Genomic DNA, 25,810 nt, shown 5'->3' with positions numbered 1-25,810 from the left:
GCTCGAGGGTTTAACTCTTGGATCCGTGTCTGCACTCCTCTGTTCTTTCCTCTCATGTTGGGACCATTATCGTAGTCCTGACCTCTCATGTCAGCTATCACAATTCCTGTATCTTCTGGCTTTTTAAGAAGCACATTTGTCATACCAGCTCCTGTAGTATAATCAATGTCAATAAATTTTAGAAAATGCTCTCTGACAGTCACCATTGCAGGGACATTTTCACTAGGTTCTCTTGTTGTTACAAAACGCACCATTAAATCATTTGTTCCGTATGGCTGATGTCAGGTGTTCAGTCCAGAATAACAGAGTAATATCTTGCTGACTTCAAATCTGCCACAATCTTCTGTTTGACTTTTATTGCCAGTAACTGTATGATTTCATTTTTAATTGTTTTTCCAAGATAGTGTGTACATTTCTTGGGTGGTGACTCTTCTTAGATGCTCCTGGGGTACAGCATCAAACTCAGCCATCAGCTCCACAATTTTAAGGAAGTTTCCATTGTTTGGCACATACAGCTGATCTGAAGTGCCATGCATACAGCTGATCTGAAGTGCCATGCAGTGCTAGGTTTTAGATAGCAATCATTCTCACAATGGCAATGAGTCTTTTCAGAACATAAATTCACTGTTTTGTCCCCAGTCTCAAAATAACTTCATGCTGTTCTTCCCTTCCTGTCAGTTTATAATCTCCAACAGACCTGCCTGGTTTAAACACCTTATTGTCACAGACCTTAAAGTATAATAATTATGAATATTCATAATTACTCATCATGGTACTACATATATTTTACAAAGACATTAACCTCTACTATGTCATTAGCTTTCATAAGACCTTACTGGATATACCTTTAAACTACAGTAATATGGTGTACAATCAGTTGATTCAATTGCTTATCATTTGAGGTTCAGATCCTGGGTCTTTATAACTCAGATAAAGTTTCTCTCTTCTGCTGGGATGTAGCTGCCATGCTGTCTTCTACCCCACTTGTTAGTGTGATAGCTTTGTTTACTTTATATGTAAATTGTCCTTCATTGCCTCTGCCTGACAAACAGGCTTGAAAGACAAACAAATATACATTCCTTTTTCTAGGACAGACTGTGCTTATTCATTGCTTGACAAATACAGTTTAAGAACATAATTCTAGCACCTATCCATGACTTTTTGTACATATGCCGTACGTACATCACACAAGAATATTAATGGTTAGTGAATTATTAGGTTTCAGAGTTGTAGCCGTGTTAGTCTGTATCAGCAAAAAGAACGAGGAGTCCTTGTGGCACCTTAGAGACTAACACATTTAGTGGGTTTTAGCCCACGAAAGCTTATGTCCAAATAAATGTGTTAGTCTCTAAGGTGCCACAAGGACTCCTCGTTCTTTTAGTGAATTATTAGTTTTCCAATGAAATTGTTTTGACACTTTTTAGATACATTAGGTACTGAAGATAAAACCTTAAGTATTTCAGATAAAAAAGGACTGTGGGACAGTGAAGGGTCACCTAATCCTAGAATAGATAAGGGCTCTGCAGAATTTCTTGTGAGACACCATTCTGCAAAATGAATACAGGTAACATCAACATAATACTGAACCTTCCTTTGTGAAACTTCTATTGACTCAGTTAAAAAAAATAAACACTTATGTTTCTCTGTAAGACTGAATGTCACTAAGATACCAGCAGTCCTGCGAGCTTGCCTAAAGGCCAGCTAATGACAAATTCTGTATGACAGCATGGTGACAACATTAACTCTTTTAAAAATTATGGAAGAAAAATATCTAGTATTGTTCTAAATAATGAAAGGTACCGTTTTCAAAATATGTAATGCCTCTAAGTATGCTTTGTTTCAAAAAAAGAAGAATTTCCAAATTTTACTAATGATTTTAATACTTTAGCATCCAATCTTTTTAAAGGGATAAATCTTCATTTGGTGTAAATTGACATAGGTCCATTTTCAACAGTTAAACAAACAACCCTTCCCTTTTCGTTTAGGGTCTGATCCAACTTCCATTAAATACAGAGATTTTTGACTTCCACTGACTTCAATAGGAGATGGATTGAGGCCCCAGTCAAGTTTCATTTTCATAGTGTTTCTGAGGTCATTCTGTTCATTCTTCATTTGTTGGTCTTTATAACTTACACAGTCTTTCGGGAAAAGAAAGTGAGATCTTGCATGAAATTTCTAATGTGCTTAAAAATAAAATTATTTGAAAACACTAAAAATAACCTTTCAAGAGTAAATATTACATTATCAAACTGGGGTACACCCTTTTTTCAATTCCAAGATACATGCTAACTGAATCTAAATAACTAGACAAGAAATGTTGAATATTTTTTCCTCAAGAGTTACACCAGCTGAAATGCCTCTGTCTTGAAGGCATCTTTCACCTTGGTATCCAAGTGCTGAAGTACAAATTATTAATGTTTTGTAAAGAATCATCAATATTCCTTGTTAACTCAGCCTTTCTGTGACAACCCATTACAGATTATGAGGAAGAATATTCCTCTTATGCTATACATGTGCAAGACATGAGGAAATTCCAGTTCATTATTTTTATTTATATCAGTCCATTATATCAAAATTAGACATTTTTAATGGCTTTTTAAAATGTAATTGCCTAGGTATGCAGTGTATTAATGGTTTTATTAGTAACAAATGCACACATTATCCATTTATACATCTCTCCTAGGTATGACTAGAAGGTGGAATCTGAGATTGGTAATAAAATATTAATAGATTTACATTATTGAAATGTGTATACTGAATTTCTAAATGGCAGAACAAAACTGTGCACTCTGATTATGAGGACAGGAAGTCTTTGCCTTAGACATCAATAAATATAGGTAAATGATAAACACCTTTGAATTCTATAAAAGCAGAATATTTAACAACTAACTTTTACATTTACAGTCCAGCTTTCTTTGGTTTCCTTACCCTCTTATTCAACAAATACAGTTTTTCTCGATGTTTAGTTAGCATTCATAATATATTTATTCACATTCATAGTTAGTACACAATATGGTATTGTACAATGTAATGCCATGATTCTAAAAAAAATTGTGTTTGTGGGAAATTAATCAACCTCATCCTATGTGAGTAATGGGAAACATTGATTTGTTGATAGAAAATGTATAGTTTCCTGTGATTATTTTATTAATTAATTTTTCTTTAAAAAATGACCATTTTTTTGTTTTATTTTATCAGAATGTTTGGAGCTTTGCAGCCAAAATATATAGTTATGAAAATGAATAGCTACAAGAAAGGCAGCATTATCTCAGCACTGAAGTATAAGCCTCTCCCATCTCCTTGACTTTAGTGATTTAAATCCAAAATGAACTCACCCTTGAAATGTCTTAGATTCCATTTTCTTTCAGAAATGAGAACAGTCATGGTGCTCTGAATACTGAAAGAGAAAAGGCATAGTTCTGTGCTAAAACTCTTCTGGATAGTATTGGACATAAATCCCTCTCTCAAAACACTGCAAATGTATTCAGAGCAGTCTTAAAGTTTCTGGTGCCTCTAATGATTCTTGCACAAAGGATGCTCCTCAGTGGGACCATAGCTCTCCAACCCCTTCTCCTTTGTAGCCAATCTGCTGAAGGGTCAGAATCTAAGTGGATTTAGATGTCTTGCTCAGTTGTTAGAAGAATGCCTGCATATAGAGGAATGTTTTGTAACATACAAGGAAGGCGATAAGACTCTGGCTCAGCCTAAAATCTGATGACAATTGGTTCTACCTTTGTGAGCCCTTCATGGAGAAAGAATGAGCCCCGTCCCATAGCTAGAAGTGCTCCTGAACAGAGATATGAACTTCACTAAAAGCGGATCACTTTCAAGTAAGAGCTAGACTAGATGCGATAAATCGACCCCCGTTGGATCGATCGCTGCCCGTCGATCCAGTGGGTAATGTAGACAAGCCCTAAGAGTCTCACAATACTACTTTTTAAAAAGTGACTCTGGAGAAAATTATTACTATTTATTATTTGTATTACACTAGTAACTAAAGGCCCCAACCAAGACAAAGATGCATAGTGTTTGCACAGGGCCAACACAGTAGGTACACTCCCAGCCCTGAAGAGCTCATGTTCCAATAGAAAAGACAAGGGTGGGAAGGGAAACAAAGGCATAGGGAGGTCAAATGACCTACTCAAGATCGCACAGCAGATCAGTTTCAGAGCCAGTAATAGAACCCCTCAGAATATGAAACAATGGAAGATAAAATTGATTGCCAGGATTTTAGGCTTTTCTTGTTTAGCAGTAGTCTAATGTAAATGGCAAAAGGATTTAATTTAAACATAATCTTAACCACCACTAATGTATTTACTGGTAGTCAGAACCAATGAGACTATTAATTAATAAGTGCTATCCTACATGAATAGATAGCAGAATTGACCCCATTTTATGATGAAACTTGTTTTCTTGTTGTTGTTTTTTAAGCCATCTAGTCTCAGAATCATCCAGCTCTCTCACCTGGGTGTTAATTGTTGTCACCATATCTTTTTGAAGGTGTAGGTGGTTCTGAGGCTCAGCAGTCCTGTGTACTCTGAGCAGTGTGACATGAATCACATTAACAATCGACTTCATTGATGACATTTGATACGGCTGTCAATAGGCCTGTCTAACTGTTCTATTAACAAAGTGCGGGGGAAAGAGATTTTTGGAAAAATAGAAAATGTGTTGATATTTTACACATACAATAGTTCATCCATCTGGAAGCTTATTACTGACTAATATTCGTATAATCACATTACATTGGTATAGATGAGCAACAGAGAATCTGGTCCAAAGTCTTCAGTTCTAGAAAAGGGGAGAATTCTTTGGGTTTGACTCTGCAATCCCTTACACTGGTCAGTCATTGCTTTTACTTCATTGGACTTATTTCTTATTTATTCTGGTAGAAGAGAGAGGAGCATCAGAACCTGTAACTTGGCTGAGTCTTCCAAGGTAGCAGAGTAATTTATAATGCACCTTAGTGAGCAGCAGATGGTTGAACAAGCTTTTTCTTGTCTAAGTGATCAATAATGAGCTGGACGGACCCTTTGGGAAGTGGAGAAAAGTACACCTACTGAGCAATGCCAGGCTATTTTTGTTGATGTGATTCAGGCCATTGGAGTCACCCGGATAGTAGCTGGGTTGTCCGGGGTTTTGATAGTCTAAAACTTGTTGGGAGAAAATGACCCACGCATTGCTAATTCACTTGCATTCACTTGCTAATTGAACAAAATCCTTTTGTTAGCAAAAGCAGTGGATGGTTCAGCTGATAAGTGAATTGGTTTTAAATGAAATATTTTAAAAATCTCCTTATCATTTACTGTATACACTTAGCAAAGCCTTAAGATGGCCAGGGATGTAGTACAGCTTACAGATCCACTGCAATGTGCCTCAGGTGGCACATGACCAGGATTCATCACCGAATTTGGTCTGCTGGTTGGATCATTAGTTTCCCCGGCCCGGGTATTGACGGAGAACACAACATGAATGTTGATCCATTCCCCCCAAATTACATTGATGAGATTTATCAGACAGCAAATATTGTTAGGCAAAATAGATTTTTTTCTGTAATAGAGACAATTGTGTTTAATTATTCCTTTAATTCTCATCATTGCAACTTTGTATAATACAAAGTAGCTCAATGTTGGGAAAACAGAGAAAAAAAAGATATTGGCTGCTTTTTAAAATTCGTAGCCCGAGAAACTCCTTATCAGCTATGCTTTAAGAACAATGGATCTTTCTGCAGAGATGTGGAGATACCATATCTAAATAATCTACCTTTGCCTTGATCTCTGTTTGACATCACAATGGGCTACTACAATACAAATAATGAATAACAAATATTATACACTGAAACAGGATGTATGCTTGAAAACCATGATTTTCAGGTGTACCTGAATGTCTTTGTCTTGTTTGTGCTAAAACAGGGAGGTTAATTCTTTAGAAATATCACCTCCGTAAGACAGTACAATTGTTTTCAGGTGTGAGAACAACAACAACAAAAACACAACAGTAACCTATTGGGAAGTGAGTGGATTTCATAATAAAAATAAAATTAACTCTACCATTCAGAAGGCAGGAACACCGATAGATGGAAATTTTATTCATTGTTGGCATATTCAACCTAGCTCTACATCCAACCAAGTGCATTCTACAGTAAATAGGGGGAAATTGCTACAAACAAGACTATTTGGAAATCCATGTAGTCTAGCTACAACAAGGCTATATAATGGGACCAGAAATACTAACTGAGGCTAAACATTAAAGGGTTCAGATTGTTAAGATCAAAAACAGGGGAAGATGAGTAATTATATATTAGAAGGCACACAGACAGAAAAAATGTGCTTTCAAAAATATTGATCATTCCTCTGGTATTTCTCACGTCTAATTCTGGCTCTACAGTCACATAGCCTATGTACTCTCTTTTGATTTTTGTCATGTTTTCTACTGCTGTTTGCTTTCTCTGTCATGCTTAACCTCAGTGTAGATGCTTTTGGTGAAGGCAAGCAAGATGAATAATGAGAAGTTCAGACTTCATTCATCCTAGTTAATTTATGTCCTTAATTAACATGCTAATCTAGGGGTTAAAGTAGGGAGAAGTATAGAGGGGGATTTACGTCAGTGGAGGTTATATGCAAATAGAAAGCAGCTTAAGCAGGGGAAAATATTCTAGCATTCTATGAAAGATTAGCTAGATATCATATACACACTGTTTCCAGTGTTGGGACTTATAATAGAATCATAAAATCGTAGGACTAGAAGGGATGTCAAGTGGTCTTCTAGTCCAGTCCCCTGCACTCAAGCCAGGACTAAGTATTATCTAGACCAGGGATTCTCAAACTTCATTGCACCGTGATCCCTTCTGACAACAAAAGTTACTATAGGATTCCAGGAGGGGGACTGAAGCCCGAGCCCGCCCAAGGCCTGCCACCCTGAGGGGTTGGGGGGGGGAGCGCAAAGCCAAAGCCCCACTTCCCCAGGCTGGGGGGCCAAAGCCGAAGGCCAAGAGCTTCAGCCACAGGCAGGGGGCCTGTAAACTGAGCCCTGCTGCCCAGGGCTGAAGCCCTCAGGCTTGGGCTCCTGCCCTGGGCCCCAGCAAGTCTAAACCAGCCCTGGCAACCCCATTAAAATGGGATCACAACCCACTTTGGAATCCTGATGCACAGTTTGAGAACTGCTGATCTAGACCATCCCTGACAGGTGTTTGTCTAACATGCTCTTAAAAATCTTCAATTAAGGAGCTTCCACAACCTCCTGGGGCAATTTATTCCAGTGCTTAACCAGCCTGACAATTAGGAAGTTTTTCCTAATGTCCAATTTAAACTGCCATTGCTGCAATTTAAGCTCATTGCTTCTTGTCCTATCCTCAGAGGTTAAAGAGAACATTTTTTCTCCCTCTTACTTGTAACAATCTTCCATGTACTTGAAAACTTATCATGTCCACCTTCAGTATTCTCTTCTCCAGACTAAACAACCCCAGTTTTTTCAATCTTCCCTCATTGGTCATATTTTCTAGACTTTTAAGCATTTTTGTTGCTCATCTCTGGACTTTCCTAATTTGTCCACATCTTTCCTGAAGTGTGGTGCCCAGTTAAGGCCTAATCAGTGTGGAGTAGAGCAGAATTACTTCTTCCATCTTGCTAACACACTCCTGCTAATACATCCAAGAATGATTGCTTTTTTGCAACAGTGTTAGACCATACCAGAGACTGGGAATGATGAAGAGGTCTAAAGAAAAGCTGATAATCAGAAATCCGAACCATTCTGTTGTTGCAAAATAATCAAAGCACTTATCAGTGTGATCCTGTAGTTTTAACTGACAAAAAAATGTACAAAGGTAATGTAGCCAGCTCTGTTTCAGCCACCTCTAGGTTATGACTTGCCAATTCCATTCATAAACAGGGGTTTCAACTGGGAACAAAGAATAGACCAGTGAACCAAAAATACCTTCTCAAGGTCAAACACTAGTTTTTGTTTGTTTGTTTGTTTCAGATTCACACTTAAAAATGTAAAGCATAATGTAACATTTGAAAATTAATTTATCATTATGTTTTCTATGCATTGTTTGTGTGTGTGAGAGAGAGATAAGCCCATAACTGTGCAACATTATTTCTCTTCTGAATTTGTACTGGCTGCAAACTGCTGTTTGTGCTATGAAAAGGTGCCCTGATAAAGGAGATACTACTGTACATCTCAGTGGATTATTTTGCATGAATATATTGAGACAGATATGAATATGCATAACATATTATAATTAAATTTCAAGGAAACAGGATTTCATTTGAAAGTCTACATAAACTGAAATTCTAGGTCAAATATTATTTTAAACATTGTAAACATTCTTAGATTGCTTTAAGTTTAATTACAAATGTAGCCTGAAACAATGTAATTAACACAATTACTTTGTATGCTTTGCATATCTTGACCCTAAGTAATAATGGAAAGTTATCACTAGAATTTAACAGTACTAATTACTATTAATTAGTTTACACTGTATAGCTTAAGGAAAAAACAACAAATCCCCAAAGACAAGGAAATCCCACATCAGAACAGTCCTCTAGGAAGGTTCAGATATAAACTTCAGTGCTTTTGGCATTTATAAATTATTTGGTTCATTATAACAAAGACAGTTTGACATTTACAAACAATGCAAGGTCTCTGCCTATATATACTAAGAACATGAGATAGTTGTTTCTACACTTGTTAGCACATTCATTTACTTTAAATATTGCAGATTCTGATCCTACGATACAATACAGTGAATTCACTGTATAGGCACAGTATTCTTCAGCAAAGCACCAAAAGTACAAGTTTGGAGTCTATCTGCCTGTTGTCATCTTGAGTCACACAAAAGCCACATCCATTTCTGGCGTGATGCATCACATCTAAGGAATTTGACAAAATCTGTTGCACGCAAACACTAGCTAAAAGGTTAAATTCAGCAAGGTACATCTGTGGGGCTAGACAAGAATACAAGACCGAAAATGCCTCTTAGGCACACTTGGACAAGGTGTAAACAAAATATATGTTTCACTCCAAATGAACTAAGCATTCATATATAATTGCTTTCTGCATTTACTTTCCTGCCATTGCTAATCATCAATCCTGATCCTGCACATGCCCCTCCTCCCCATCCATACAACTGGAAAACAACCCCTGGAGGAGGTAAGGAAAGATCAAGCTTGGCTGCTCTGGGGCCTTCCTGCTGCCCAGAATACACAAGGATACTGTGGGCTGGGAGGAGATCTGGGGATGAGGTGAGATTTCTCTGCCTCTCTCTGCTCCCATTGTCCAGGCTGGGGCGTGGGGGAGGAGAGGGATCCTTTTCTCTCATGCATCCACCCCCACTTCCTGCATATGAATCCCTCTGTCATAACTATAAAGGGAAGGGTAATAGCTGTCCTGTGTACAGTACTATAAATCCCTCCTGGCCAGAGACTCCAAAATCCTTTTCCCTGTAAAGGGTTAAGAAGCTCAGGTAACCTGGCTGGCATCTGACCTAAAGGACCAATAAGGGGACAAGATACTTTCAAATCTTGGGGGGGGGAAGGCTTTTGTTTGTGTTCTTTGTTTGGGAAAGTGTTCGTTCTCCGGGAATGAGAGGGACCAGACATCAATCCAGGTTCTCCACATCTTTCTAAGCAAGTCTCTCCTATTTCAAACTTGTAAGTAAATAGCCAGGCAAGGCGTGTTAGTTTTCCTTTGTTTTCTCAACTTGTAAATGTACCTTTTACTAGAGTGTTTCTCTTTGTTTGCTGTACTTTGAACCTGAGACTAGAGGGGAGTCCTCTGAGCTCTTTAAGTTTGATTACCCTGTAAGGTTGATTTCCATACTGATTTTACAGAGATGATTTTTACCTTTTTCTTTAATTAAAAACCTTCTTTTTAAGAACCTGATTGATTTTTTCCTTGTTTTAGATCCAAAGGGGTTTTGGATCTTGATTCACCAGGAGTTGGTGGGAGGAAGGAGGGGAATGGTTAATTTCCCCTTGTTTTAAATCCAAGGGGTTGGATTTGTTTTCACCAGGGATTTGGTGAAGGTTTTTCAAGGTTTCCCAGGGAGGGAATCCATTGAAAATGGTGGCAGCCGAACCAGAGCTAAGCTGGTAATTAAGCTTAGAAGTTTTTATGCAGGCCCCTACATTTGTACCCTAAAGTTCAAAGTGGGGATCTCAGTCCTGACATGGTGAATAGCGGTGGGATCATTTTAAACCCAAAAGCCAGTGAGATTTTTTTTTCCTTCTAGCTGCTTGGAAAGCGGAGCTGGAAGTAGATAGATGCATATCTTATCTCTCCTTGCCTGAAATCAGAGGTGTTAAGTTTTTTTTACAGGTCCTTTGTTAAGAGAAGGGTTCAATTAGCAAATGACTGGTAAAAGGTATTTACAAGCTGAATTGTTTTTTTTTTCTTTTTACATCCTCGGGAGTAGCTAGTTAGAAAGTTACTGTTAACTCTGCAGCAGCCAGAGCTGAGAGCTTCCCAGTTTGTCATCTGCAAAGGGGGTGACCCAGCATAAGAAAACAGGAAAATGACTATCAAAGAAGAAAAAGCCAAAGAGGAGGCCCACAAGAGAGAGAGATAGAGCTGAGAGACAGAGAGGAGAAAGCCAAAGAGGGGGCCCACAAGAGAGAGATGGAGCTAAAAGAAAGAGAAGAAAAAGCCAAAAAGGAGGCCCATGAAAGAGAGATGGAGCTGAAAAAAGCCAAAGAGAGGGCCCACAAGAGAGAGATGGAGCTGAAAGAAAAAGAGATGGAGGAGAGAGAAAAAGAAAGGAAACATGAACTGGAACTAGCAAAGGCTAAGCAAGCTTTCACCCCCATCCCTGTTCCTGAGCCGTCCACCAGGGCCCCGTCTGTGTTACCGGAGACCCAGACAAAGGTGGTGGAACTGGATCCCCTGCCAACGACTGCAACAGCCGTAGTGGATCCAATCCCAGAGACCCAGCCAAAGCCAGTCCCAGAACCGGAACTGGCAACGCAACCAGCACCAGAACCATTGCCAGCCCTGAGTCCAGCGCTTGCAAACCCGTCTACAACTCCAATGCCAGAGGGCACCAGCGAGCCTGAACTGGCAGAAGCAGCAGATAACCCTACCCAAGAGGCTCAGCCAGAGCCTGAGTTACCACATAGTGCACCAGCGGACAGCGGTTCACAGTCAATGGAAACAGCCCCAGCACCTGCATCACTTCCAGAGGGACTAAGCCCCAGTCCACAGTCCAAGGAGGAACTGATGTCTCCAGCATCAAGGGAACAGTTCCAGGCCGAGCAGGAAGCAGATGACAGCCTTCAAAAAGCTTGGGCGGCGGCGCGGAGCACCCCACCGCCTCTCAGCTCTTCTAACCGATCCCGGTTTGTTGTAGAACAAGGACTTTTATACAAGGAGACTCTTTCTGGTGGGCACCAGGAAGACTGGCATCCTCAAAGGCAGTTGGTAGTTCCCACTAAGTATCGGGTAAAGCTCTTGAGCTTAGCCCATGATCATCCCAGTGGCCATTCTGGGGTGAACAGAACCAAAGACCGGTTGGGGAAGTCCTTCCACTGGGAGGGAATGGGCAAGGACGTTGCTAATTATGTCCGGTCTTGTGAGGTGTGCCAACGAGTGGGAAAACCCCAAGACCAGGTTAAAGCCCCTCTCCAGCCACTACCCATAATTGAGGTCCCATTTCAGCGCGTAGCTGTGGATATTCTGGGTCCTTTCCCAAAGAAGACACCCAGAGGAAAGCAGTACGTACTGACTTTCATGGATTTTGCTACCCGATGGCCGGAAGCAGTACCCTTAAGCAACACCAGGGCTAAAAGTGTGTGCCAGGCATTAACAGACATTTTTGCCAGGGAGGTTGGCCCTCCGACATCCTTACAGATTCGGGAACTAACTTCCTGGCAGGAACCATGGAAAGCCTGTGGGAAGCTCATGGGGTGAATCACTTGGTTGCCACCCCTTACCACCATGAAACCAATGGCCTGGTGGAGAGGTTTAATGGAACTTTGGGGGCCATGATACGTAAATTTGTAAATGAACACTCCAATGATTGGGACCTCGTGTTGCAGCAGTTGCTTTTTGCCTACAGGGCTGTACCACATCCCAGTTTAGGGTTTTCACCATTTGAACTTGTGTATGGCCGTGAGGTTAAGGGGCCATTACAGTTGGTGAAGCAGCAATGGGAGGGGTTTACGCCTTCTCCAGGAACAAACATTCTAGACTTTGTAAGCAACCTACAAAACACCCTCCGACATTCTTTGGCCCTTGCTAAAGAAAACCTAAAGGATGCTCAGGAAGAGCAAAAGGCCTGGTATGATAACCATTCCAGAGAACGGTCCTTCAAAGTAGGAGACCAAGTCATGGTCTTAAAGGCAATCCAGGCCCATAAAATGGAAGCGTCGTGGGAAGGACCATTCACGGTCCAGGAGCGCCTAGGAGCTGTTAACTATCTCATAGCCTCCCCCACCTCCAACATAAAGCCTAAGGTATACCATGTTAATTCTCTTAAGCCCTTTTATTCCAGAGAATTAAACGTTTGCCAGTTTACAGCCCAGGAAACAGATGATGCGGAGTGGCCTGAAGGTGTCTACTATGAAGGAAAAAAGGATGGTGGCGTGGAAGAGGTGAACCTCTCCACGACCCTTGGACGTCTGCAGCGACAGCAGATCAAGGAGCTGTGCACAAGCTTTGCACCAATTTTCTCAGCCACTCCAGGATGGACCGAACGGGCATACCACTCCATTGACACAGGTAATGCTCACCCTATTAGAACCCCACCCTACCGGGAGTCACCTCATGCCCAAACTGCTGTACAAAGGGAGATCCAGGACATGCTACAGATGGGTATAATCCGCCCCTCTAAGAGTGCATGGGCATCTCCAGTGGTTCTAGTTCCCAAACCAGATGGGGAAATACGCTTTTGCGTGGACTACCGTAAGCTAAATGCTGTAACTCGTCCTGACAACTATCCAATGCCACGCACAGATGAGCTATTGGAGAAATTGGGACATGCCCAATTCATCTCTACTTTGGACTTAACCAAGGGGTACTGGCAAGTACCACTAGATGAACCCGCTAAGGAAAGGTCAGCCTTCGTCACCCAGGCAGGGGTGTATGAATTCAATGTACTCCCTTTCGGGTTGCGAAATGCACCCGCCACCTTCCAAAGACTTGTAGATGGTCTCCTAGCGGGATTGGGAGAATCTGCAGTTGCCTACCTCGATGATGTGGCCATTTTTTCTGATTCATGGGCAGAGCACATGGAGCACCTGGAAAAAGTTTTCGAGCGCATCCAGCAGGCAGGACTAACTGTTAAGGCTAAAAAGTGTCAAATAGGCCAAAACAGAGTGACTTACCTGGGGCACCAGGTGGGTCAAGGAACTATAAATCCCATACAGGCCAAAGTGGATGCTATCCAAAAGTGGCCGGTTCCAAAGTCTAAGAAACAGGTCCAATCCTTCTTAGGCTTGGCTGGATATTATAGGCGATTTGTACCCCACTACAGCCAAATCGCCGCCCCGCTGACAGACCTAACCAGAAAGAAACAGCCAAATGCAGTTCAGTGGACTGATAAGTGTCAAAAGGCCTTTAACCAGCTTAAGGCAACACTCATGTCTGACCCTGTGCTAAGGGCCCCAGACTTTGACAAACCGTTCCTAGTAACCACAGATGCGTCCGAGCGAGGCGTGGGAGCAGTTTTAATGCAGGAAGGACCGGATCAAGAATTCCATCCTGTCGTGTTTCTCAGTAAGAAACTGTCTGAGAGGGAAAGCCATTGGTCAATCAGCGAAAAGGAATGCTACGCCATTGTGTTCGCGCTGGAAAAGCTACGCCCATATGTTTGGGGACGGCGTTTCCAACTACAAACAGACCATGCTGCGCTACAGTGGCTTCATACCGCCAAAGGAAATAACAAAAAACTTCTTCGGTGCAGTTTAGCTCTCCAAGATTTTGATTTTGAAATACAACACATTTCGGGAGCTTCTAACAAAGTGGCTGATGCACTTTCCCGGGAAAGTTTCCCAGAGTTAACTGGTTAACAATTGTTCTTGGAATGAAACATATTGTTAGTTTTTATATAATCAGTAGTATGTCTAAAGGTACATGTGTCTTATTAACTCTGTTTTCTCCTAGAACTCCAGGAAGAAATCACAGCCAGTGTGGAACCGAACATCCAACACTATCTGTGATTTGGGGGGCGTGTCATAACTATAAAGGGAAGGGTAATAGCTGTCCTGTGTACAGTACTATAAATCCCTCCTGGCCAGAGACTCCAAAATCCTTTTCCCTGTAAAGGGTTAAGAAGCTCAGGTAACCTGGCTGGCATCTGACCTAAAGGACCAATAAGGGGACAAGATACTTTCAAATCTTGGGGGGGGGAAGGCTTTTGTTTGTGTTCTTTGTTTGGGAAAGTGTTCGTTCTCCGGGAATGAGAGGGACCAGACATCAATCCAGGTTCTCCACATCTTTCTAAGCAAGTCTCTCCTATTTCAAACTTGTAAGTAAATAGCCAGGCAAGGCGTGTTAGTTTTCCTTTGTTTTCTCAACTTGTAAATGTACCTTTTACTAGAGTGTTTCTCTTTGTTTGCTGTACTTTGAACCTGAGACTAGAGGGGAGTCCTCTGAGCTCTTTAAGTTTGATTACCCTGTAAGGTTGATTTCCATACTGATTTTACAGAGATGATTTTTACCTTTTTCTTTAATTAAAAACCTTCTTTTTAAGAACCTGATTGATTTTTTCCTTGTTTTAGATCCAAAGGGGTTTTGGATCTTGATTCACCAGGAGTTGGTGGGAGGAAGGAGGGGAATGGTTAATTTCCCCTTGTTTTAAATCCAAGGGGTTGGATTTGTTTTCACCAGGGATTTGGTGAAGGTTTTTCAAGGTTTCCCAGGGAGGGAATCCATTGAAAATGGTGGCAGCCGAACCAGAGCTAAGCTGGTAATTAAGCTTAGAAGTTTTTATGCAGGCCCCTACATTTGTACCCTAAAGTTCAAAGTGGGGATCTCAGTCCTGACACCTCCATGCATTGTGCGCTGTGGCTGCTGCGCTTCCTCTCCCCCCCACCCCTGCCCTTACCTACATGTCCCACACTGGAGGCATTGTTTGAACTGTGTCTCCAAGATGCTGTGGGTCTGACCCATCACAGATTTTGGAATCAGAAAGGATTTTTTCCCTCAGGTCAAGACTGAGGCAGTGTCTGATGTGGCTTGCTTTGTGCCAGCCTGGTAGTATCCTGGAGGTCAGGTTTTAGGTTCAGAAGGAGTAAGGACAGCATTTAAAAGTTGTAAATTTATAAATAGAATTCATAACTCTGTCACCCCTTGCAGTGGGTGTCTGGTATAGATGATTGTCTCAAACGGGCCAGCTCCCAGAGTTAAATATGGACCAGAGACTGGGAGATAACTGATGGATCCTATTAGCCTGGAGGAAGAAGGGGAAACCTTAAGTCTTCGCACACTTAGGTACCCTCATTTCCCACCACTACTCCACCTTGCAGGAGGAAGTGAGATGGGCTGAATTGGGGTGGGGTGGGGTGGGGTGGTGAAGGGGAGTTAGGCTAAAGGAGGGCAACTTTGAATACTGGTTATTTGTTATGGAGACCATTTTGCACCACGCTGGCCCCAAATAAATGCCTGGTATTTGCATGGTTAGCCATACCCCATACCCAGACATTACAGTTCATTAATTTAGGGCATGATCTTCTGCTTTAAAATATAGCCCTCAGTCTGTGTTTCATTCTCCAGCATGTTCTGATCAACTCTTATTAGTAGGTGTAGTGCTTATTACTAAAACTAGGCGGAGAAACTTTGATGGAGCCATATTCCATCAGCATATGCAGTTCTGTCAAAATCAAAATGCTTTACAAATTTGGGTCTTAATTTAGAAAAACATGAAAGCAGGAAAAAAATTCTAAAAGTGTGGAAGTGACATTTCCACACTTTCCAAAAGAAATGTTTCCATTTTTGATTTTCAAATTACTTTTCATTTTGATTTTTGATAGTTTGTGTTATGTTATATATTATAAATAAGTACAAAATAAAGTCTTTTTTTGATTTTGTAGAAGAAAAATGTGTTCATGACACAAATTGATTTTTTTTCCTTCAGGAAAAACTTCTAAATTTGGGGGTTTTGCTGTGATTTAGGGGAAAAAGCCAAATTTCATAATCCTTCACAAAACAAAGCTCTACTTACTACCCTGGGTAGTCCCATTGAAGAAGTATTAACCCAGAGGGCTGCTCTAACTCAGTGGTTTTCAAACTGTGGGTCACGACCCAGTATTGGGCCGCGGAATGTAAGGCCCTGGATTGCATCGGCTCTGGTCAGCACCGCCAACCAGGCCATTAAAAGTCCCATCAGCGGTGCTGTCCGGATAAGACAGGCTAGTTCCTACCTATTCTCACACCCTGCTGCACCCTGGAAGTGGCCAGCAGCAGGTCCGCCTTCTAGGCAGGGGGGCCACAGGGCTTGGCACGCTGCCCCCGCCCCGAGCACCGGCTCCACACTTCCATTGGCTGTGGGGGCGGTGCCTACGGGTGAGAACCATGCGGAGCTGCTTGCATGTCTCCACCTAGGCGCTGGACCCGCTGCTGGCCGCTCCCGGGGTGCAGCGTGGTCCACAGTGCCAGGACAGGCAGGAAGCCTGCCTTAGCACCCGCACTGCGCCGCTGACCGGGAGCCACCTGAGGTAAGCCTGTGCCCCAACCCTGCACCCCAATCCCCTGCCTCAACCCTGAGCCCCCCCAACCCAGAACCCTTTCCTGCACCCCAAACCAATCATCTTCAGCCCCACTCAGAGCCTGCACCCCCAGTCCAGAGTCCTGACCCCTTCCCGCACCCCAACTCCCTGCTCCAGCCCAGAGCCCCCTCCTACACCCAGAACCCCTCATTCCCAGCCCCACCCTGCAGCCCTCACTCCCACACCCCAACCCTCTCCCCAGCCCTGAGCCACTCCCACACCCCAAAACCTTCATCCCCAGTTCCGTTGGGTTGTGGGCATCAACAATTTTCTTCAACTGGGTCACCAGAAAAAAAGTTTGAAAACCACTGCTCTAACTTATGCCAAGCTGCAACAGTCACAGCTAACCAAACTCACAACCAGGAAATGACATCGCACATGGGCATCCTGACCATACCCCCCTCTCCACTGGCCACAGTCCATAAAAGTGAAATGAAGATGGTTTGTGGCATAGAGTTACATTATCTCTTGGTTATTGAAGATCACCATTACACTGGGGTGATATCCATGGGCTGTTAAAGTTTCCGATTAACTTCAATGATCTTTGGATCAGGTCCTAACCAGTTTCATGGTCAGGTGATAATAATGTAGTATAAAGCAGCCACACTGCACCAGGTAATTTGGACTAATGTGTTTCAGAAAACCATTGTCGTTACTTTATTATATAACATGCTTTAGTCAGTTTGCCAAATAGGCTAATAATTTTACATATTAAATGTACATTGATTACAATACTTTAGTAAATATAATGAATTAGATAATATTTGACAAAATATATTCTGCTTTCCTCATCCAGAATATATATGTGCTCCATATTACATTTGCAAAATACCACCCTCTTGATTACTCCATAACAAAATTCATTCTGTTTACATACATATTTATGTAGGGACTGTTTAACACATTTATAAGATTATCAATAATTTATTTTGTCAAGTTATACATTTTTCAGTTTTCTATTAAAAACAGCTGATGCATCTTTCCTATTTGGATTTATTCTCTGCAATCCTTAAACGGATGGAAATATTTTATGTAACACTGAAATATATTTCAATTGTATAAATCATACTGAATACAATATAACCCATTAAATATTACATTTTGCCAGTACATATATCTTTTTCTATAAATGTTTTATATGGTCTGAGATTTTGAATAAAACTTGAGGCTACAGTCTTAAAAAACAAGCCACTCTTAAGCAACCTTAACAATGGGAAAATACCCATAACATAAAAAAAAAAAAAAAACAACAACAACACTGATGGTGATAAAAACCCAGAACCTCAGAAAGCTGGGAGTTCAGGTTCAAAAAGCGTCTTAAAATGTGTGACGATTATTTGAACCTCAGTCCGCATCAAAACCTCTAACAGTCCACATTCTCCCAACCTATGATATTGTCTTCTTAGGGATTGGCCATTTAACCCTTTCTATCATCTCCAGCGGCAAAAAATGTTCATGTCATCTGCCTAAGAACTTCAAACCCGTTTTGAAAATTTTGGCCATATATCAATTTAGGGAATGGGAGACCAAACTCTGAAGTCAGCCCTATACATCCTAAAGAACACAGACTTTTTGAACTGTGTTCTTTAAATTTTCCTTGTAATTTAAAGTTGCACTTACTAAATCAATGTGGCCAAGCCATCACTGAAGTCAGAACCTTGATTTTTATGTACAGTGATGATGAGAGATCTAGCTTAAATTTCTTTATAGTCATTCTGGCTAAGGTCCTTAGAATACACATATTTTTTTAGATCCGTGCAATGATGACACAGATTAGTGTTACAGACAATCTGTTACCTTGTGATGGACCAAGAAATTGCAAACCACTGTAATGAATAACTATAGCTATCTAGAGTTATCACTTCTGCAAAGTATATACCACTAATTTGTATATATAACTGCAATTTGTTATGATGTTTTGGAAACTGAACACTTGGAAAATATCATGATGGATTATCAACTACTCTGATTTAGCAACATATAGACAATTGGCCCGGAATGCCTGGCTGTAATGAGATAATTGTGCAAATGATTGTGAGAAGTTTATTTAAAAATGTTTAATATACAATGAGGGAGACAAAATGGGAGAAATAATATCTTTTATTGGACAAACTTCTCTTGATGGAAGAGACAAGCTTTCAAGATTCACAGGGCTTTTGTTCAGGTCTCTCTGTGAAGCTCAAAGCTCTGTGAAACTCAAACACTTGTCTCTTTCCACCACCAGAAGTTGGTCCAATAAAAGATATTACCTTTCCCATCTTATTTCTCCCATATCCTGTGATAAACACAACTAAAACAACACTTTAATATACAATGTCAGAATGTTCTGACAACTTGTTTATTTTTTTCTTAATATAATGCCATTTTAAAATAGTGTTTCTGCATTCGGTTAATATATTCAGTACTAAATTTTTTTCTTTAATATATTATTTATTTAATATATGCACCTATATTAGAAAAATCTCTCTTTTTTATTTTAAAACATTAAGCTACCTAAAGAGGCTTACTGGAACTTCATGGAACTTCATGTATTATAAAGCAATACCTCACAGGCCGTGACAGCTTTCCATAACAACAACAAAGCAATATTCTTAAATGAACAACCTTAACATTTTTGTCTCCAATTGTTTGTGCATCACAAAAAATATATATTATAAGCAAAATTTGGGTGGTTTACTGATATTGTGAGGAAAATAATATTCATATCAGCTGGGTACAGAGCCCACAATATGAAACCCTATGTTTTCACTTTCAAATTACGTTATTGTAATGTAAAAATACAATATTTCACAAATGTTTCCCTTTAAAGTATTTTTGATAAAACTAATAACATGGTTTGTGAATAACTAAACATACATTTGCATTTTTTTCCAAGGAAAAAACCTTCAGATCATGAATTTTGCTAGCCAATTTTGATTAATGTTATTTATTATCATTAATTTTTTGTAGTTGAAAATATCACATTTGACTCTTGGATTTGGTTCACAGGAAATGGGAGTATAAAGCACATCTGATGAAAAACATTCAACATTTAATTAATTAAAGACTCCTTAGAAAAAGTCACTCTGCACATATTTATTTTCAAGCATGATGGAAAAGAAAGCTAGAAGAATATAAGACTGTTAAAGGGAAATATTTAAAATGAAGCTTTTATAGAATAAAGTGGAGAAACAGGACTATCTATTTATATGACATTTTCAGGTTTATCCTAAGGAAGGATCAGAGGAACTGTGATCCAGGATTTAGGTGCCTAAGTACCTTTGATATACCTCAGAGGTGGTAAGACAACTCCCACCTGTTTATGCTCTCTGTCTGTGTGTGTATATATATCTCCTCAATATATGTTCCATTCTATATGCATCCGAAGAAGTGGGCTGTAGTCCACGAAAGCTTATGCTCTAATAAATTTGTTAGTCTCTAAGGTGCCACAAGTCCTCCTGTTCTTCTTTTTGCGGATACAGACTAACACGGCTGCTACTCTGAAGTACCTTTGAGGATCTGGGCCTTACTTTCTCTGTGCCTCAGTGTCCTATCTGTAAATAAATGGGGATAATAGCACTTCCCTATCTCATAAGTGTATTGTGAAGCTACATTACATTAGCTCAGATGTTATAGCAATGGAGGCCATATAAGTACCTTAGCTAGATGGTGCAAACTGCAGTGAATCGGTTAGTGTATATGAATACCACTGCCTTCTGCTAGATAGACTCCTTTGCTGCTTACATTTACCTGTTCATTAGGCTTGAGCGGGAGAGACTTGTGCTTTTGGAGGAGGATGTTCTCTGTTCTGTCACCATGAAATGTTTAAGTGGCCATGACATGCAGCATACTGATCACAATCAGGTTCCTGCATCACCATGGATTGTGACTATCTAATAATATTTCTGCTTCATGTGGCAACCAGACCTTTCATATCAAAAGAGGAGAACAGTGACTAACACTGAGAAAACAGCATTTAAAGACAACCAGCTCTAGGACTGTGATTGTCAGGTAATATGGTGAAACGACATGAGTGAAGTAATATCTTTTATTGGACCAACTACTGCTGGTGAAAGAGACAAGCTTTCGAGCTACATAGAGCTCTTGTTCAGGTTGAAACAGTCATAATCCCATTCCCTGTAGGGGTTTTTTTTGTGATAAAATGATGCCCCATTAGTTATTATTTATATTTATTTATTGAAAGCATGATTACAAATGAAAAGGAACTAGACTGGAAAAACACAAAGACAAATCAAATTGCTTCTCAAACAAAACTACTGATACTTCTGGAAATGTTAGCCCCTTATGATCACAACATTCAGTATAAATCTCACATCACATTGCTTTCATCCTCTTTGCAAGATTCCTGTCACTTTTATCAACAAAATAATTACAGCACATATGTGATAGAATTACTATTAACAATTATATAATGTAGTCTGAGGCAGCCCATTTTTGATAATCACTTATCTGAGTTGTTTTCCCCTTCTGTTTTCATGTCACCATTTGGGCTGAAATGGCTCTTTCTGAATTCTAGCCCAGGCACTCTTCATTTGCCTATCTTTCATTTTTATGAAAGTTTCCTAAAAATCCATTTTTGTCTCTTCTTAATACCAAACCTGACCAGTTAAGTTTGTTCCCTCACCCTTCTGCCAAATTTGGTTAAAATGTGTTTGTGATGTTTGGATAACTCAGCACTGGTTTTGGTAACAAATCTAACTTGATAGGCACAGTAAATACCACAGTGAACAAGACCAGAATGGCAGCAACAAGTGGCCTGCACAATACATTTTGAGTGACCCTGTTCAATCACATCTCTGGTGCCTCCTGCTGGCCATCTTGGGAATTAGCTCAGCGTGTTAGTGCACCTTCTTCGGGTGGTGCCTCACGGCCATTACTCCTGCTCTAGGACCCATGTCTCTCCAAGGACCACGGTGTCCTCTGCAGCAACACAGTCCTCTGGCCATGCCACATACTGTTCTCCTTACTTCCGGGAGACATGCAGTCCACTGTTTAGCCACTTCCCTTAGTAGCTACTGCAGCAAATTGTCTGATCACTTCCTCGTGGCCCCAGCATCTTCTTTGCCCTTGCCTCCGGGCCTCAGCCTGCAAATCCCAGCAGCCAGCCAGGAGCTGTCTCCCATTCCCCTGGTTCCTGCTAGCAGCACTGCTCTGCCCAGGATGCTGGCAGTGCTCTCAGCCCTCCAGAGTCACAGTTCTTCCTCCCTGGGCTCCCAGCAGCTCCCTTTTTATATGAACCTTCTTGGCCCTAATTGGCTGCTCCCTTCAGCCCTTCTCTGATTGGATGCCTCCAGTGCAGCCTCCCTAGGGCTGCTTTTAACCCCTTTTCAGCCAGTGAGGAGTAGCCACCCCATTACAGGCCCTAATTATGAGCATTCCAAGTACAGGGGGGCATCCAGCTGAGTCTTCTGCTTCATTTACTTCTAAAAGGAAAACATATGTGCATGTTTTGCCTGATTCTGCTCTACACAAATACAGCCCTGTTGACAGTTACTGGAGCTGCATCATGGAAGTATGGTCTTGTCAGTCAGGCACATGACTTAAATTCAGATCTGGGTTGACTTTCCAGCCCTGGACATGTCATTATGGGCCTGATCCTGCACCATTGAGTTAATGGAAGCTTTGCCATTGACCTCAATTGAGGGCAGGATCTAGTACTCAGGGTCTTACTTCGGTGGGCTGTGGATCAACCCATATCTAAAGGTAGGGTTTACAATCCTTATCTGAACTCCCTTGTCAGCTGGGCATGGCAACTCAGTACAGCTAATGTTCAACCTACTCCTAGGAATATGTGCTACGGATTCTCTTAGACCTGTTTTTTTTAATCCATCAGCTTCATTTATTTATTAAAAAAAAATACTGATCTAGCCCTTTCTGATCCAGCAATGGTGTGTTTCAACAGAATAGTTCCACTATCCTGCAACAGGTGAAATAATAAAAGTCCAGTAACCAATGTCTTTTCATACTATTCCCTGACATGAAGAATTAAATATAATTTACAATCCATGACACATACATTTAACAGCTGGAAATATTTTCTTCCTGTTACATTTTTTAAAATAAAAGATTAGCATGACCAAAATATCACGAAGTGTTTTATTCTTCTAAAGTGGAACATAGTTTTGAAGCCCTTCAGCTTTTCTCTCTTAACTATTTGCTGCTGCCTTCCACTTGTAGTTTCCCCGCCCCCCCTCAAAAAAAGATGTATCCTACATTGTTATCAATTATACTGACTTGATTGCCATTCTTGGAATTTATGGGGTTCATCTTGATTTTTGCAAAGTACTATTTTCTTGAAAGAATTGCCAAGAACATATAAGAGATAGCACAGAAATCTGTGATTTCCAGTTTGAGACAATTTACATTTTACTCAGGTTCTACATTTTTGTAATAAGGTAAGAGTAAAAAAATCCAATCTGAACATATAAAGGCAGAAAGAACTTTCAAACCATGCTCACCACTCTCCCAAAAATCTAATTTTAGCCTATGTAAGCTTCACACGTTCTTAAGGTTGATCATTTCAATAACCTTACAAATGAAACCACACAGAATTCACCATGTGATACCATAATACAAAATATCTTCTGTTAAATTTTCAAAGGTGAAGGCAATATTTTCATACACAAATTGCTCAGGACTATACTCCATCCCCAATATTATCATTTGCATGCAAACAATGAATAATTGTACATAGAAGTGAAAATGTAAGTGCAATAAACTGATTGGCATGTGCACATAACTAATTTGTGAGCAAAGGTATTGCACTCAGCTATAAAAAAAAATGTCTCCTAACTGTGACTCTGTGCTAGATGTATACATGCATCTTGGATAGGGTATCTGAAACATTAAAGTAGTAGTCTTTTTCATAAAATGCATGCACTGTTGCTAAAGACTGAATAAAAATGTAGGTTAAAACTGACTTGAATTTTAACCAAGTTTAATCAGACATCAGGGAACGCTTAGCAAGAAGATTCTTTTTGACACATACATGATGAATAGCAATGTAAACAGCAGACAATGACACTTAAATCTTAGCACCTCCAAATATTACTGCAGCAGATGATGCAATTTTGATTGAATTTTGTTGATAGAGAAGAAAGACTTGTTCTTGTAGTGGACGTGGACTAGGTATTAGTAAAGAATACTATCTGTGGTCAGTTTAGGAAGTAGTTATTATATCAGTATTCTTAATAGATACACAGCCAAATATGTTAATAGAAAGAATGACTGTATGTTACTGCCTGCAGTTCTTTTGTATATAAAAATGTTTTATTCTTTGTATATAATGATGCCTCCACTTTTGTTGTCAGAGCTCCTGGCTGAGAAACTAAAATATTTTCCCAGCTTTAAACATGAACCTGATCTCATTAAAATTCCTCTTCCTATCAAATTAACAAAATGATTTTTTTGCTTTATTTACATTAAAATCAACAGCTGTTAGCAAGTTAATTCCATGTATTATATAAGATACAATGACAATACAATTAGGATTTTTTTTCAAAACTGTAATTGTAACATTGACCTTATTAAAATTCCACTTCCTCCATAATTAAAAAAAGACAAAAACTAATTACTTGTAGTAATTGGGCCAGAAATGACATTTTCAGTTCATTAATATTCAACAAATTGTTTTTGAAGATGTTCTTGAATGGTTAGTAGTCAATCTTTAGCATTTCTGTTCATTTCTTATTTAAAAGTCATCTGGAATAATAGTTTGCATTTTAATAAGACGTCTTTATGAACTGACTTTATAAATAAAGTTTTTAATTGCTAATTAATTTGTGAAAATATCTCTCTCCTGTAATATTTGTACCACATTAAATGAAAGGTGAATGTAGTAAAACAACTAGTGATTCATGCTGTGGCACCCTAAATAAGCATAGAGGATGCAATATTGCCTAGTTATGAGTTTTCATTACTCTTTTTAGAAATGTCAAAAACAGGTTTAATATGTCACAGTATCATGCACTTGAATTCTGAAGTCACCACAATTTATTTAATATCACAAAGTGGAGGCAAATCAAAATAATGAAGTGTGAAGTATTTTATTAAACAGCAGAAAGTTGTTGAGATCATGTTAAAGGAGTAGACTGTTTATATTATTGGAGGAACTCCTACTTTAAATGTTATATATAGAGATATTAGAAGTAATACAGATTGAGCTAAGCATCCATATACTTAAATCATGCCTTGCAAAACAACCTGAAGTGTTAGTTATCTTCCTCATCTTCCCCCTCACCATCATCACCATCACCAATGGTTATCATCCTGGCATCTCACAAGGGCTACATCTCTCCCTCCCAAAGTGCACAGGCTGGGATTCAATTTTTATAATGTGTTATACTGATGCCACTATACTTAATACATATTCGGTAGGGATTCAGCCCCTTTTCCTTTTTTATAATTCCTTCCCTTACTTATATTGGAGTGCCCTTACTTATATTGGGGTGCCCTTATCCTATATTCTCCTTTTACCGTAAAGTTATTAGCATATATGCAAATTAGTTACCATGGCATTCTTATTATCAAACATCAGTTGATTTCCCTAACTAAATATATCTTAAACTGGTATAAACTAGCATCTTATGATTATCTGTCAGAAATGTTTAACTTTTCTGATTATTACAAAACAACAAAGCCTTGCGCCATCTTGTGACATAAGGTCACTGTTAGTTTACTTACTTATGCTAACTTATTGAACAACTACTCCTACTCAGGCTATAAGGCATTATGCTTATGCTAAATGCTTAAGATATCATTATACATCTAGGCTTATAGGTCTCTTGCATTTCTGCTATCAGTTCCTTCCCCCTTAATCCTTTACTTACCATATAACTGTTATTACTGCATAGCGATATACTCATTGCATGAGCTACACAATAAAATTAGTGATGGATTTGGCTAATATGATGCTTTGGGGGAACGAGGAAGGAGGTTTTTTGCCAATGGCTACAGCTGTGGGATTAATTATGATAAGAAGAGTCACACCTTCATGGGTACCCTAAATAGTGGAGACCTTATCAGAGGTAGGGGGCAAGTCCAAACTGGAACTAACATCTAATCTAACCAACATCTAATCTAAACAAACACCCTAACTTCTAATCTTTAAA

The 25,810-nt window shown here is 39.8% G+C and overlaps 1 long non-coding RNA gene across 1 annotated transcript in view; it reads right to left on the bottom strand.

Moving 5' to 3' along the window:
• LOC112061286 (uncharacterized) overlaps window positions 1–25,810 on the bottom strand; it is a 101,893-nt gene that overhangs the window by 33,631 nt on the left and 42,452 nt on the right. Inside the window, exon 2 of the long non-coding RNA XR_010589855.1 lies at window positions 3,336–3,397. This is a non-coding gene — a long non-coding RNA (uncharacterized LOC112061286). The remainder of the gene's footprint in view (window positions 1–3,335; window positions 3,398–25,810) is intronic.

This window comes from Chrysemys picta, chromosome 1 (genome assembly GCF_011386835.1).
Source record: "Chrysemys picta bellii isolate R12L10 chromosome 1, ASM1138683v2, whole genome shotgun sequence".
NCBI classification, from domain to species: domain Eukaryota; kingdom Metazoa; phylum Chordata; order Testudines; family Emydidae; genus Chrysemys; species Chrysemys picta.
This window is presented reverse-complemented; position numbering and strand designations above follow the sequence as displayed.